Raw genomic sequence first — 16,764 nt, forward strand, 5'->3', positions numbered from 1 at the left:
GAAATGAGTATAATTTGTCACAATGTTATTTTTTTTCAGAAATGAGACAAATAAGCACTATAATGCATTCGCTTTCCATTATGCCAATTCCTTCAGACATTTGCCACATTATGAGCTCCTATAGGGAAATCATTATCTCTCTTGTAAGAAAAAAAAAATGAGGCAAGTCACCATTTCATTACCTATATTTCAAAAAGTTAAATGATTTAAAATGTCTGCCCTGGGAAATCACTGTATTTGCTTGTCTGTGCTTCCACAAGCACTATTATCCTTAGCTATAATTCATTTTTGAAATGCCAAAATCAGGCAGAGTAATGTTTACCAGATTTAACCTTGTTCATTTTATTTTAATGGTTAAAATGAATCCATTCACTATGTGCAAAGGAGATGAAAGTGCCCATTCAGAAAAATAAAATAAGTAGGTCTCATCTAGAGATTCATGTGTACAATTAATATTTTTTATGCATACGAATTCTAATGGCTAAAATGTTATGTTTATCTATGATAAGCACTAAATAAATATACAAACAACAGAAATATATGTGCAATGATGGCACGTTAAGCAAGGTCTGCTTGAACATGACAGCTAATTCGTCATGATCTAGTGGACTTTGGAGCAAAGCATAACCACAGTTCCAACCTTGTGTCTGGCACTGTGACCATGAGTAACTTTTATTTTTATCCTCAGTGTCATGAATTCTATGCTCTGCTACCCAGATCTCTATTTTGGGACTGAAGTATTTTTGCCCAGCAGCTCAAGGGTTGTCCTGCAACTGATCTCTGGAAGTCCTTTCCTGGATTTATTTTCATCTGAAGAGAGCTGCCTTGCCCAAGTCCACACCCTTCTCCAGAGACAGACCACCACAGAGGAAGGAGACAAAATGTCTGGTAGGTCCCTTTGGATTCTGAAACTCAGATATTTCATACCAGGTAGTAATAATATGACCCACACACTGGGTGATTAAATGCTGTCATGATTGGATAGAGCCCAGAGCATGGAAAGTCCAGGCTAAGGTACAAGTATCTCCTGGGTCAGATGTCTGAGTTATTAGATCTATCAATAGTGGGAAAGGATGCTGTATGGCATTTCTGGGAAGACCCAATGGGAAAATCACAATACATTCCCAAGATTTTGGAGCAAGACCATGCCATCTTCAGGAGAATATTACACACTGGCTAACAAAGGAAGAAGCCAAAACTTGGTTCACAGATGTGTTGGCTCAAGATAGTCCTGGTTGTGGATGGTCTTGAAAGACAGTGGAGAGGAGAAATCCTCTTAGTAGAGTTTTGGGTGGTGTATCAGTTGTCTTGTGTAGAAGTGTCCTTTGTTTAAAATATATAGCAACTCATGTGCAGTGGTGAGAAGCTAAAACATTTGATCAGGAACAAGATGGAATACTTGGGAAAAGTGGGTCGATGGATCTATGTGGACATAAGTTTGAATATTATTGTTATTGTGTGCTAATGCCCATCAGAGAACATCCAGTAAGGAAGCATTACTAAATTACGTAGACAGAATTACCTGGACAGATGATATGTGCCAGCCTGCCTTTAGCTACCCCAGTGTTGACATAGGAGCACATGATTGGAAAGCCCAGGTGGCAGCAATGGAGGCTACACATGGACCTGATAGAAGGGGCTTCTGCTCATCAAGCCTAACTTATCTACTGCTGCTGATGAATGTCCAGTATGCCAGCAAGAGGTTAACTACTAGGCTCCCAATAGAGAGCCATCCCTCAAGAAGAACCAGATACTTGGCACTGACTACAGTGCACCTCTTCCTCTCTGAGACAGCAATTTATACGCACAGGAATTGTCATATTCTGAACATGGGTTTACTTTCCCTGCCAGCAGGACTTTAGTCAGCACCATTATGCAAGGGCTTGAAAAATTCTTGATTCCAACAATCACGAACCCATATGACATAAGACCAAAGGACTGACTCTGTAACAGGAAAGTCAAGGGATGGATGTATGGTTCCTAACACATAGTGCACTATTCAGAAGCAGCTGACCTAATAGAGTGATAGAACAACCTAATGAAGGTGTGGCTAATGCACAAGAGGTATCCTCCTTCAGGCTAAGGATACTCATTAAATTAGTGACCATAGTATGGTGCTCTGTCCTCCCAGGTAAAATACTTAAGTCTTGAAATCTAGACATAGAAGTAGCTTCATATACCAACACTCCCGGTAATCCATTTAGTGATCTTGTGCTTTTTTTCTCTGTAACTCTGAGCTCTGTGGGTTTTAGAAGTTCTGATTCCCAAATAAGGAATGCTGCCACAGAGAAGGTCACAGCAATGATACCAAACTGCAGCTGGAAATCAGGATGTTTAGACTCTGCTTGCTAAAAGAACAAATAAGAAGAATCATCTTCTTGGGGTGAGGCTAGGGGGATAATTGGCCCTGATCATCATAAGGAGGTATGGCTACTATTGTATACTGTGGGTACCTTTAGCATCCATGTGATCCACTTGGGCATCCTTAGGACTCATTTGTCCAATTTTGATGGTAAATGGACAAATGAAGAAGCTGTAGCCTGAGAAAGCCGTAAGAACCCAAAATTTAGACTTCTCAGGGATGAAGATCTGGGTAACCTCACCATGATAAGATGCCTAGACCAACTAAGGTTGTAGCCAAGGGTGAGAAGAATCTAGAATGAGCAGTGGAGGAGGGAGAAAATGAGTATCAATCACATCCTTGTAAACAGCTATAGCAACACAGGATTTTTTTTTTTTTTATTCCATTAACCTTCCTCTCAGCTTCTCCCAGGAAAAGAAATCCAGCAGAATCCTGATGGTATAAATTATAGACCCTATAGAAGCAAGTGAATCCTAACAATGCATGGGATGCTATTCTGTTACAACTGGATTCCTTTTAAAGCTAAAGTATTAAATTCCCTAACTCCTTAGACGGTTGCCAACTGAGAGATATAAGCTGTCAGCTCTCTCCAAGAATAACCCTTAGCTGTAAAGAGCCTCTTTACCTGCTCAAGGTCATATCACTTCTTGCAAGGGTGGCCAACATCCAATGACTGGTCAATGCAATGACATAAGGACCCAAACCCTTTATGTCAACTCAGGACACCTCTGAATGGCTCTTCCAGCTATGGGAGTCTCCTGGTGTCAATGGAGGCTATTCTACTGTCTAAGTCCTCTGCCTGCCCATCTACTTTTGTCCCTTCAGTACAATTATTGACCCTAAGAGCATTCCTTAATACAATTCCTGTGTGCTAATCCATGTTACAGAGTTGACTTCCTGCCAACCAATGACACTCAATTTACTAATCCATATATGTGGATGATCATGTCTATAGTTAGGTTTCGAAGACTGGATAAATTTATGGTTATAAAGGAACACAACCAACTCTTTTTTTTTTTTTTTAAAGATTTTATTTATTTATTCATGAGAGACAGAGAGAGAGACAGAGGCAGAGGGAAAAGCAGGCTCTCCGCGGAGCAGGGAGCCCGATGCGGGACTCGATCCCAGGACCCTGGGATCATGACCTGAGCCGAAGGCAGACGCTTAACCAACTAAGCCACTCAGGCGTCACACAACCAACTCTTAATAAAAATTATTTCCCCTCTCTGTTGTTTTGCTACTGAATACAACTAAACAAACACAGAAGTCATGTGAACAATTTCCTATGCTAACCATACCTTTTCCAAAAGTAGAAGAGTAGAAACATCATGGCACTATGGAATCACAGCTGTGGGCTCTGTTGGGGTCTCAGTCATGAAGTTACTTTTTAACAGATTTATTTGAGTTTGCCCAGCCAATTCAAACTATTTACTCCAATTCTTTCGTGATTTACCTTCTTTTTTTTTTTGTCCTGTTCTTTCTTACTAAGACTTTATTATTTTTATTTATATTTGTAGTCTGAATTACATGTTATACTTCTCCATATATATAAAGTGACATATTTAAAAAAAAAATAAATGGCTTTTTTTTTTTTTCCACAAAGCCACTCATGGGGTAAGAATATGAACACAAATCATAATATGAACTGGGTTTTTACTTGATTAAAATTGAGGTGTTGATATCTGAAACTATAAAAGGTAGGCTGGTTCACTTCGGTTTATTATCAGATTATTTTTATAGAATAAATAAATGCTTCTGAAGATATTTTAATGGCAAACTTATTATTTAAAAAAATTAGAAATATGAAATAAGGGTTACTTTATTTTGAATTCACCATGCACAGTTTTGATTGTACCCTCTCTGTGAAAGTAATCTGGTTCATTTGGAAATAAATTTTCTAAGAAATTTCCTGTGCACTTAAGAAAGTCAGTTCAAGCTAAAGGTCAGGATTTGGGATTTTCAGTCCAAATGTTCCTGACCTCACTTCCTCTAATATGCTAAAACCAAGACTGAGGTCAACAAGTAGTTTTTAAAAATAGCAAGAGAGATTCAATTTTCTACTTGGTAGATTAAATTTAAAAATACATCAAGTTGACGGAATAAGTCTATTTACGGAGAGGCCAGACTAATCAAATAAATCAAGAAGTTGTTGTCAGAAATTTAAAACAAACAAAAAAAATCCAAGACCACAAGATAATGTGGAAAAGAATATAGGATATTAAACATGGAAGTCTTGGCTTTAAGCTCTTGTCTGCTCTGTGCTATGTTAACTTTGTTCTTGATAAATCTTTTATGTCCTTAAGGCACCCTCATTAAAACCTAAAATTATGCTAATATGTCCACAAACTAACTCTGCTCATGAGCCAATCACCAAAAATTTCTTTACCTGTAAAATAAAAAAAAAATTAAATGAATAATCTTTTAGTCCAATGTTTTAGAAATCCAGATATTTATCTTTCTTAATTTATAGGTTTGATTTAAAGATTAGATAAGTAATGAATGTAAAGTGATTTATAAATGATAAATACTATGCAAAGTTATTGATAAACATGTAAACTGTTTTTTTCCTACAAACAATTAAATATAATAGTAAACACACAGTAATCCAATTCTATACAAGATAACTGCTATATAAAATATCAATTGTAGTGTTCTTAAAAACCAACAATCCATGGTAATATAAAATGTTAAGTGCCATATAAGAAACAAAAATTTAAAAAGTTAAATAGATCATACCTATCGTATCTTTGCTATAAGAACAAAGGGAGCACTTGTTCACAGGATGTTGATTCCAGGCTGGAGGCTGATAGTACAAATAAGAGAAGAAACAATACAAAATGGAACAAAAAAAACCAAAATCCTGTACTTGGAGGGAATTTCACTTCAAAAAACTAAGCATCAGAGACTCTTCCCAGTAATTTCAATACTGAGAGTGGACTCACTTAAAATTTTGAAGCTTACTAGGTTCTAGCTTCTAGAAACTCACGAGGTTCTCTATTTGTTTTGTTCACTGCTTTCTAAATAAATGAATCATTTAAAAAAAAAAACCCACTTGAATGCTATTTTATAAGGTCAACTTTACCTCACGGAGACTGCCCTTGAAGATGGAGGATTTTTCCCCCTTTCTTCAACTCATATATATTCCTCAGAATATATATAACCCTTGCACAATGTGAAATTTTTAATAAGAATCCCAAACTTCTCAGTAATCATTTTAAAACTGGTATAGTTGGTTTCATTTATTTTCTAAAGAGTTATTATGAATCTTAGATTTGAGAAACCTCAACAAAACTGATTCACACTAACATTTTTTTCTCAAAAAAAGACTCCAAATGAAGAAAGTAGGAATTCCTATCAGCAATCGTATGATTACTTAAGACTTTCAGCTTCCCGTAATTTTTTTTTTTGGTATTGTTAATTACCATTCTCTTTTGATGGACTTTGCTTGCCTCCTGTTGTGTTTTCCTCTATAAAGGAGACAAAGGGAGAGGTGCCTGGGTGGCTCATTCAGTTAGGCATACAACTCTTGATTTAGGCTCAGGTCATGATCTCAGGGTTGTGGGACCAAGCCCAGCACTGGGCTCAGTGCTTAGCACAGAGTCTGCTTGTCCCTCTCCCTCTGCTCCTCCCCCCACTCTCTCTCTGCCTCTCAAATAAATAAATAAATAAAATATTTAAAGAAAAAAAGAGACAAAGAGAATTTGTAAATTCATATGTAGATGTTGTTAATGTCATCCTCTTAGGAGTAAGTATCTAAAAATAGAATAAGATAAGGGCAAAGTTTAATGTCAAAATAATGTCTGATGATGACATGGTGGAGTCTCTCACTCTGCTCGTATTCTGCACTCCCATCAGCAAGGCAGGCAATTGCTTAAGGCTGACCAAGTTTTCAAAAGAAGAAATGAGCAGGATTCAAATTAAAAGGACATAATTCTACTGTAACCAACACCCAGATAGAATGCCTTGCTAAGTGTCAAATTTATTGATGGCCCAAACTTAATAAAGTTTTCCTCTTTTATTCTTAATTCATAAGAAGTTTAGCTTTAGAAGGAAGGCAATATATGTTCATGAAAAATGAATTATAATAAAGTGAACACATATTTTCAAATGCTAAATATTAAGCCTAATAAATTAAAAATGTCTTCTGTCTTATATTAGTTGATGATTTCTTAGCAGTCTAAGATGGCAAAGTTTATATCTGTTAATTTCCTGTAACTTGTCATCTTTTTTATAATATACAAAATTCCACACCCTAGAAATGCCAGAAATCAATCATGTACATAATTTCTCCTGATTCTGAAATATTACCCTGCAGAAGCTGTGAGGGCTCCCGAGGTGCTACATTCTGAATAATATATAAGAGAGAGGAATCATCTTTCATCACTGTAAATCATTCCAGCATTTCTTGTAATATAGAAAAAAAATACAGATTTTTATCTCTATCTGTATTATCCATATAATTGATCCTTTAAAGTTTCAAGTCCAGCAGGAGACAAAAGCTGAGGCTTACAAAACCACCAAATGCAAAACTCCCATATCAAGTTGGGAGTCACCAAAAGCAACTCTTCATTAGAATGACTTAGATGGAGGTAGAGAGACTGACCTCTTAAAGAAAGGTGGTAAAGAAATAAAGGCATTCCCTTGGGCACAGGGGAAAATAAAGCCTCCCTTATAATTTATAAGAAATTCTGGCTCTCAAGTGGGTTTGGGCTAGGATTCATAATTCACCTCCACCAAAAAAACAATGTAAGTTGAGAATTAAATTTAAATCTGTTCCGGGTTGGTAATGCAAAACACAGTGCCTGTAACACAAAAAGCAAATACTCTAAACTATAGAAATCCATTCCAAACTATGCTTCATAAACATGACTTTGAAAAAAAAATATGAAGTGTATATAGAAACAAATCAAGATAAGTGAGAAAAGGAAGAAAAAAACATACTACAAGACTGGACATTGGAATGAAATGAGTAAAGATATAAAATATTTTTAGAACGCTTAAGGAAATATAAGTAGGTAATCAAAGTACAATAATGAGATAAGAAGCTATAAAACTGCCTGTGTATATTAGAAACTAAAAGGAAATAACTTCAAAAACTTCTAAAATAGAATAATAGAAATTACTTACAAAAGGAATTCTATCAACTAATCAGGCAGTAGTTTAAGCATAGCTAAAGATAAATGAGTGAGGTAGAAGATATACTTCTGAAGGAGATAACAGGATGCAGCATAGAAAAAATTATGTAAAAATATGGATGAAGCACAGAAAGCCATGGCAAAAAGAGAAAAAAATCTAATATAAATTAGAGGATGCATTTTGAAAAGATATTGGCTTAGAATGTTACAAAGCTGGGCAAAAAAAACAACAACACTAATTGTTGGGTCTAGGAAGACCAGAAGCCAAATGAGATAAATAGAAAGAAATCAGTGCTCAGATGCATTATAGTGAGGCTGTCAAACACAAAACATCAGGGAAATTCCCTATAATAAATCAAAGGAAAGCAGTTTACTAATACAGAATGACATTTAGGCAGATGCTTGTTTCTCAACAATAAAAGTGAAACTATTAAAATAGCAGCATAATATCTTCAGTTGCTTAAATAAGAAATAATAGGTTAATATTATCCATCTTATTTGAACTATCTTTCAATACCAAGGGGAAATTAAAACACATTAATACAAGGCCAAAACATTTAGAAGAGGAACTTATAAATGATCGATTTCGGGAAGAAGAAAAAATGAGCTAATATTAAATGTGGCAAAAAAAGTAGCTAGTCAAGAAAGTGATCAACATGTGGGTAAATCTAAACAAACATTGATTGTACCAAATAATGATGATAAAGGAATAGCTGTATTTATACCATATAATACAGACTTTCAGAATTATTAGAAATAGGAGGGTCATGAATTATTAGTAAAAATTAGTAAAAATTCAAAGCATCAGGAATATATTGCAATTCTGAAATTGCATGCACTTAATGGCATAACTTCAAAATGAAAATAAAATCTCCCCATTTGGTGGTGATTTTAATACATAGCTTACAGTAATTGCAGACCAACTACAGAAAAAAAAATTGTCAATAGAGAAATGGATTTTTTCAGGAACATCTGTGGGAATATATGAAGCACTGCATCCCCAAATTGGAGAACACACATGCCTTTCATGTACATATTAAAAAGCAAAAACAAGAAGGAGGTCATATAATTTGTGCATTGGTAATATCAAATAATTCATTTCATACAGGAAATATTTTCTGACAAAAATGAAATTAAGTAAAAATATAACTTAATTAAGTACCAAAAATATAACAACAAAAACCACAAGAATATTACCAAAAATGGAAATTTAATCTCATTGGTGAAAGAAAAACAATTCTGGAAATTAAAAAATACCAAATTAATTATTCTTTGCACTGAATAATATTATAATGCTACTATAAAAATCAATCAGCTAAATGTCTAAATTTTAAAAAGTAAGCAAGAACAGGGGAAAAAAAAAAAACTCATATGAAAGTAGAGGAAATAATGAGACAAGACAAAACCAGAGGGGGAAACAAACCATAAGAGACTCTTAATCTTAGGAAACACACTGAGGGTTCCTGGAGGGGAGGGGGGTTGGGGGATGGGGTGGCTGGGTGATGGACACTGGGGAGGGTATGTGTTGTGGTGAGCACTGAGTGTTCTATAAGACTGATGAATCACCGACCTGTACTACTGAAACAAATAATACATGTTAATTACAATAAATAAATAAAATAAAACTCAAAAAATAAATAAAATAAAAATAAAATAAAAATCAATGATATTAAAACCTATCTAGACAATGAATGAAACCCAAAATTAGCTTGTTCAGGAACATAATCAAACCGATAAAATTATTTGGCAAGACTGATCCCAGCTGAGAGAGAGAGAAATGAAACAAATAATACCAAAAATGAAGAGGGAGATAGAACAATACATAAAGTGGGGATGGATTAAAAAGTAACTCCGTATTTGGACAAATATCATGGCAATAAATGTTGACACTTCTGTGAAATGCATAACTTAGAGAAAAAACTTAAAAGCAGCTAAAAATTTCGGGGCACCTGGGTGGCTCAGTTGGTTGGGCGACTGCCTTCGGCTCAGGTCATGATCCTGGAGTCCCGGGATCGAGTCCCGCATCGGGCTCCCTGCTCGGTGGGGAGTCTGCTTCTCCCTCTGACCCTCCTCCCTCTCATTCTCTTTGTCTCAAATAAATAAATAAAATCTTTAAAAAAAAAAAAAGCAGCTGAAAATTTCAAATGTAATTTAAGAAAAGGATAATTTGAATAGTCTTCCATCAATTAAAATATATGGTCACTTGTTAGATATTTTCCCACAAAGGAAAGCATCAGGCCAAGGCAGATACTCTACCCAGCATTTATGAACCAGGTGATGTTATCTTCCACAAACTTTTCCAGACAATAAGAAAGGGGAAAGTATTTTATGCCTCATATACCATGATAACAAACCCAGGAAATTACAAGAAAGAAAATTACAGGTTTATACCCTCCTCAACATAAAGGCAAAAATCCAAAACAAACATTAAAAAAATCAAATCCAGCTATGAGACTCCTGGGTGGCTCTGACTCTGGATTTCAGCTCAGGTCATGATCTCGGGGTCCTGAGATGCAGACCCACGTCAGACCCTGCTGGGTGTTGAGCCTGCTTGAGATTCTCTCTTTCCCTCTGCCCCTCCACCCCCAAAAATTCAAATCCAGCTAAATAACAAATTGTGTTTTAGTCTAGAAATGAAAAGGTAGTTCAATTTCAGAAAAAAACTACTTATATAATTTTTCATGTTACATGGCAGTGCAAGATGTGGGCATGATATGAGTGTGAGGAGGTGTGCCAGGCCTCAGTATCCAGGTGTGTCCCTCTACTTAAGGCCACAGACACTTATATGTCAGGTAGCTCTCTTCTATAGTGACTGTCCCTTAGGTTTCTGTAACAGTTCACTCCCCTCGTCCCTTCCATTTAGGCCTATGCTGAGGAGTAACTCCCTGAAGGTTCTGAGACCCTGGGTGCTTTGCCCTCCTCTCTTCTCTGCCTATGACTTTAAAATTATTTGTTATTAAGTTAATAATGTTAAGTTACTATTTATTACGTTACTTTCAATTACCCTTATTTAGTTGTTACATCTGTTTCCCACTACTACTTTGATATAACCCTTCAGAAACTATTTGGCATTATTCAAAAAAATTAAGATGATTAACCCCATAGATGTTAGAATTCATTCCTGTGTATCATTCCAGCATATTAATACCATGAATAGGTTATCTGTGTGCCTGAGGACTTCTCCGCTTCAGCCCTCAAGGGGAAAGGGAAGGGCTAGCAGAATGCAGCTAGAACCCATGGGCTAGTCACCTTCTCCTGTGAGCATATCCAACCGTTTACTCCAGTATGACAGATGGATATGCATGTTTTACTCCATGGAGAATTTGAGGAATTTCTTCCCTAGAGAAACTTTTCACATGTGGCAAGAGGAGACTGATAGAGCAATATTCACAGCAGCACTGAAGGTCTATCAACAGATTAAAAAAATAATCTCCTATAATCTGATACTTTACAACAGTGATAATGAATGATATAGAGAATGAACCTATGGAGCATGTTACATAAACCGACATGGATAAATCTTATGTCATTTTGAGCAAAAAAAAAAAAGGGTTTAAAAATATATACAGTGACTCTATAGTTATATAATTCAAACACAAGTAATACTAACCAATATTTTGTTAAAATACACATAAAAATGGACAAATTATAAAGAGAAGCAAAGGAATAATGGGTACACAGTTCAGGAAGAGGATAGTGATTACTTCTAGGTCAATACAGAGAAATGAAATCTGGCAAAGGTGACTTCAGGTTATTGTAATGTTCTGTTCTTCAAGCTGAGTGGTGGGTGCATGAATGTCCATTTTTTTCCTTTGCTCAACATTTACTTTGAAGATTCTCTTATTTTTCATATGTTCATCTTATTATAAAGCATATGCATGTTTTGAATATAAAAGATTCTATTAAGAGCTGAATGGATACTACTTTTGAGGAGTTCAATATATGTAGCTTAGAAATAAAAATAATAATATAGATAATTTTTATAGATACTTTGTTTTGAGCAGAAATAACCCTAAAGGGATATAAAATTCTGGACAAAGTCAAGTACTAAAATCATATACTGATTCATATTTTACCCTTTGCACCTTTTAGTACCATTCAAAATATAATTGGCATAATTAATGAACAGTCCAATAGGAGAAACAGTTCCAGCAGTAAAAGGAAATTGTTTTGTGCACTCCTCTACAGATTCTGAAAGCTCTATAAAAGTACTGCTTGCAGAGAGAAGAGGAGAGGATGAATGACCCTTGGTTTTACCTAATGTTTGCACTTGATTGCTTTATAAAAATTATGCCCTTGAGTAAGGCTTAAGGTAGTCATAAAATTGTAACCAAGGCCAAGGAATTCTAAAATTAAAACATAATCCATTCCAGAAGCATAATTACATTAGTGACAAACCATACGTACATAAATCAGTACCGGAAGTGGCTTCCAAAGACTGATTAAAAGAAATTCTGCTTATAAGGATGTTCTCCTACTTCAACATGGTACTTGGCAGAGGTTTCTCATCTCTGCCATTGAAGATAACAATCTGCTTCACCTTCAGGTAAGGAAGTGCTCATCTAGCCAATACCTGCCCCTTGGAGATGGGGGACTTGGGAAAGACAAAACAGAAAGCAAATGGAGGGAACTGTAACTGCCGTATCTTGAGGAAGGAAACTACTCACTCATCTTGGCTATTAAACTTCAATTGATACACATTTTCCGAGGTAAAATAGAATCATTGTCCCCCTCCCACTCTTATGGAACTTCAATGTTTAAGAATCCATTATTATTGGGGCGCCTGGGTGGCTCAGTTGGTTGCGCGGCTGCCTTGGGCTCGGGTCATGGTCCTGGAGTCCCGGGATCGAGTCCTGCATCGGGCTCCCTGCTCGGCAGGGAGTCTGCTTCTCCCTCTGACCCTCCCCCGTCTCATGCTCTCTCTCTCTGTCTCATTCTCTCTCTCAAATAAATAAATAAAAAATCTTAAAAAAAAAAAAAAAAGAATCCATTATTATCAATGAATATCATTCTTATCAATACTTCTTTCTTTTGAGAAATAATGACTCCCATTACTGCCATTTTTTGTCTCATGTCTTTTTGTTGTGGGATTTTAACAACTTATTTAACCTCTCTTTTACAGGAATTTTACGGTGGCAAAGAACTGGAAATCATTCCATCTCTCTCAAATAAAACTTGTGGACAGATTGAAAGGATTGAAAAGGGAGATGTTATTTTAAAGATATACATCTCATGTGATTCGATGAGTATTTAAAAGTATTCAGACAACCTAAGTGTCTGTAGACGGATAGATAAAGAAAATGTGGTATATACAGTTGACCTTTGAACAATGTGAGGGTTAGGGGCACCAACCCCACCCCACAATGAAAAATCTGCATATCTTTTGACTCCTCAAAAACTTAACTGGGGCACCTGGGTGGCTCAGTCGTTGGGCGTCTGCCTTCGGCTCAGGTCATGATCCCAGGGTCCTGGGATCGAGCCCGCATCTGGCTCCCTGCTCAGTGGGAGGCCTGCTTCTCCCTCTCCCACTCCCCCTGCTTGTACTCCCTCTCTCGCTGTCTCTCTCTCTGTCAAATAAATAAATAAAATCTTTAAAAAAAAAAAAAAAACTTAACTAATAGCCTAGCCTACTAGAGACCAGAACTCTTACCAATAACATAGCCAATTAACACATTTTGTATGTTATATGTATTATATACTGTATTCTTACAACAAATAAGTTAGAGAAAAAAAGTTAAGAAAACCATAAAAAGGAGAAAATACATTTACACTACTGTACTACAAGATACCTGACTGTAAGGACTCGCACAGTTCAAACTCATATTGTTCAAGAGTCAGCTATATATATACAAAGGAATATTATTCAGCCTTAAAAAATAAGGAAATCTTGTCATTTGCAACAATATGGATGGACTTTGAGGGCATTATGCTAAGTGAAATAAACCAGACAGAGAAGGATACCATATGGTACCACTTATATGTGGAGTCTTAAAAAAAAAAAAAAAGAAAGAAAATCAAACTCACAGAAACAGAATAGGAAAATGATTGTCAGGGGCTGGGTAAAATAAGAAGAGGCTGGTAAATGGATACAAACTTTCAGTTATAAGGTTTGAGGATCTTATAACATGGTGACTATAACTGATTATACTGTACTGTATAATTAAAATTTTCCAAGGGAGTAGAACTTAAATATTCTCACCAATCAATCAATCTGTAGGTGATAGATATGTTCATTAACTCGATGAGGGCAATCTTGTCACAGCATATACATATATCAAATCATCACATTGTACACTTTAAATATCTTACAATTTTGTCAATCATACATCAATTATTTAAAGAAATAAACAACAACAACAAAAAATAAAAGTTCTCAGGGTGGTCAGAAACCAGGTGTGTCCTGGGACATCTACATTAATAGTTAATGGATCTTATTTCTAAGTACTCTACTTTGTGTGCAACTCAGTTTATTTCCATGTTTGTTAACTAATTTTAATGACCAATGGCACCCCTCTGCAACCCAATTCCAAATTTTTAGGAAAAAATTCTGATTGGTTCAGCTTGATCACTGAAACAAGGAGCATAGGGTCATTCACACCTACTTGACCTCCGGGTATTTAAATCTAAAGGAAATTTATCAAGATGGCGGGAGATAACTCATGGACTTGGAAACCCCAAGTGGGATTTTGGGTTGGTACTAAACAATTATTTTTTTTTTTTTAAATATTTTATTTATTTGAAACAGAGAGAAAAGGAGAGAGCACTCACAAGCGAGGGAGGAGCAGAGGGAGAGGGACAAGCAGACTCCACCCTGAATGTGGAGCCTGTTATGGGGATCAATCCCACAACCTGGAGATCATGACCTGAGATGAAATCAAGAGTCAGACGCTTAAGCAACTGAGCCACTCAGGTGCCCCATTACTAAACAATTACCTTAGAGCATACAGCACTGCTCAGAAAATGTATGTTTCTCTCACTCACATATTAGAATTCATTTAGTGAATTGCTCAGTTTACTTCTTACACATTGCTTCCCGCATTCAGTAGAAGCAATTGGAGTGAGAAGTGTTCACTGATGTTCTAAATCATACTTTGCCATTTACCTGATATCTTGATATTGGGTTCCATTTATGGAAAGGTGATATTGTTTCAGTGCATGAGACTTCCTTATGTATTTTATGATATAAGATGCATATTTAAAATGTAAAGCAATATTCAAGGTTAGGAATTACTATCATTCATAACAGATGCTATGGAAAATATAGAATATATTCTATAAAATGTAGAAATCAAAATATCTGACCTTTAGGAGGTCATTAAATTGGACTAGAAACCAGGTGTTCAGACCCTCATTCCGTGTTTTCCTACTAAACCATGCTTCATGATAATTTAAAAGTTGACTAATTAAATGAGACTTGATATATATGTTGTGAAAGAAGCATGACTTTTTAAAAAAAATTCTTAAGGGGCGCCTGGGTGGCTCAGTCGTTGAGTGTCTGCCTTCGGCTCAGGTCATGATCCCAGGGTCCTGGGATCGAGCCCCGCATTGGGCTCCCTGCTCGGTGGGAAGCCTGCTTCTCCCTCTCCCACTCTCCCTGCTTGTGTTCCCTCTCTCGCTGTCTCTCTCTGTCAAATAAATAAATAAAATCTAAAAAAAAAAAAAGTTCTTAAATCACCTTCTAATTAAACTATGTATTTGTTCGACACTGATAACTGCCTTAAAAATGAGACTTTTAAAACTAACACAAAAGATTAAGCAGTTGACTGATATACACCTAAGAGTTGTGAATTATTATTGTGTTCAAGTAATATTTTCAAGTTTTATTAACAGTTTCTAAATAATCATAGGCCATTTTTGTATGATATGAATATATTAAGGATATCTAATGATTTAGTGACAATAGTTTTCATGATTGGAGAGTTTGTAATTTATGGTGAACAGAAATAAAAATTGATATAAATCATTTAGGTTTTCTAAAACTAATACATATGGACACAATTGTGAAGCATGTGCTTCCCAGATTAGCAGAAAATTGAACATGAAAAATTGTATCCAGAAAACTGGTTTTTAAAGGACTCAAAAATGAAATACAATGTATTTTCTTATTACTTAGTAAGTCAAATGACAATTCAGTTGTTAAGAACAAAATAAATCGAAAGAAAAAGAAGATAGGAACACAGTAAATCAGTAAAATCAGCAGCATGTTTTCAGTTAAACAACTTTTTAAAAAATAAAAGTTTAAGCAAAAATAAATTGCAAAAGTAGCTGGCTATTTACTGTTTGTTTTTTATTTAATTGTGCCCACCTCTGTATTAGGTGTTGTACTTGATGCTGGTGATGCAAAAATGCATAAGATAAACTTTGTGCATTCTTCCATTAGATAGCTGGGGAAAAGGGAGGAATGAGAATTGGTGCTAGTTTGTAATCTTTCACTAAGACATCGAAATATTCCATGTGTTACCTTATTGTACTTTCTAGGACCTTCATTACCATCCTACATAGAAGTGGTAAGAGGAGACATCCTTTTATTGTTCCTTCTTTCAGGCAGAAAACATTCAGTCTTGAACCACTAACTACATATCTTTTAGCCATTCCCTTTTATTCCTATGGGTTTTATAGTGAATGGATGTTAAATTTTATTCAATACTTTAGTAAAACAATCCCGTGATTTTATCTTGAAAGGTGTGTTGATATGGTGAGTCACACTGATTGATTTTTGCTAAACCAACTTGCATTCTTGGGATAAACCCTATTGGATCATGATGTATTTACACTTCTTTTATATTCCTGGATTCAATTTGCTAACATTAAGGATTTTTCTGCCTATGTTTATAAGGGATATTGATCTAATTTTTTTTTTGGAAACTCTTTTTCTGATTTTGTAGCAGAGTAATACTGGCCTTTTAGAGTGGCCTGCAAAGTGTCCCTATAGCTTCTATTTTGTGAAAGACATTGTGCAAAATCAGTATTCATTTGAAAACTTTCTGGAAAATTCTAGGCCTAGATTTTTCTGTATGGGGATGTTTTGAACTAGGAATGTAATTATTTCAATAGATTTAGAATAATTCAGGTTATCTATTACTTCTTAATAAGCTTTGGTAGTTTGCATTTATCTTGCAAAGAATCAAAGATACTTTCATCTGAGTTACCAAATTTAGCAGCATAAGTTTGTTTTCCTAATTTCTCCTTATTGTCTTTTAATGTCTACTTGATCTGTAGTAGTGTGTTCTATTCCTAAGATAAGTAGATGTATCTTCTTCCTTTTAT

The 16,764-nt window shown here is 35.4% G+C and overlaps 1 long non-coding RNA gene across 1 annotated transcript; it reads left to right on the forward strand.

Moving 5' to 3' along the window:
- The first annotated feature begins 708 nt into the window (after positions 1 to 708).
- Positions 709 to 15,725, forward strand: LOC115941884 (uncharacterized). The gene is made up of 3 exons (XR_004076562.2): positions 709 to 888; positions 12,044 to 12,206; positions 12,620 to 15,725. It is a non-coding gene; the product is annotated as an uncharacterized LOC115941884 (long non-coding RNA).
- The last annotated feature ends 1,039 nt before the right edge of the window (positions 15,726 to 16,764 follow it).

This window comes from Leptonychotes weddellii, chromosome 2, assembly GCF_054177405.1.
Source record: "Leptonychotes weddellii isolate Sample4059 chromosome 2, ASM5417740v2, whole genome shotgun sequence".
Lineage (NCBI taxonomy): Eukaryota > Metazoa > Chordata > Mammalia > Carnivora > Phocidae > Leptonychotes > Leptonychotes weddellii.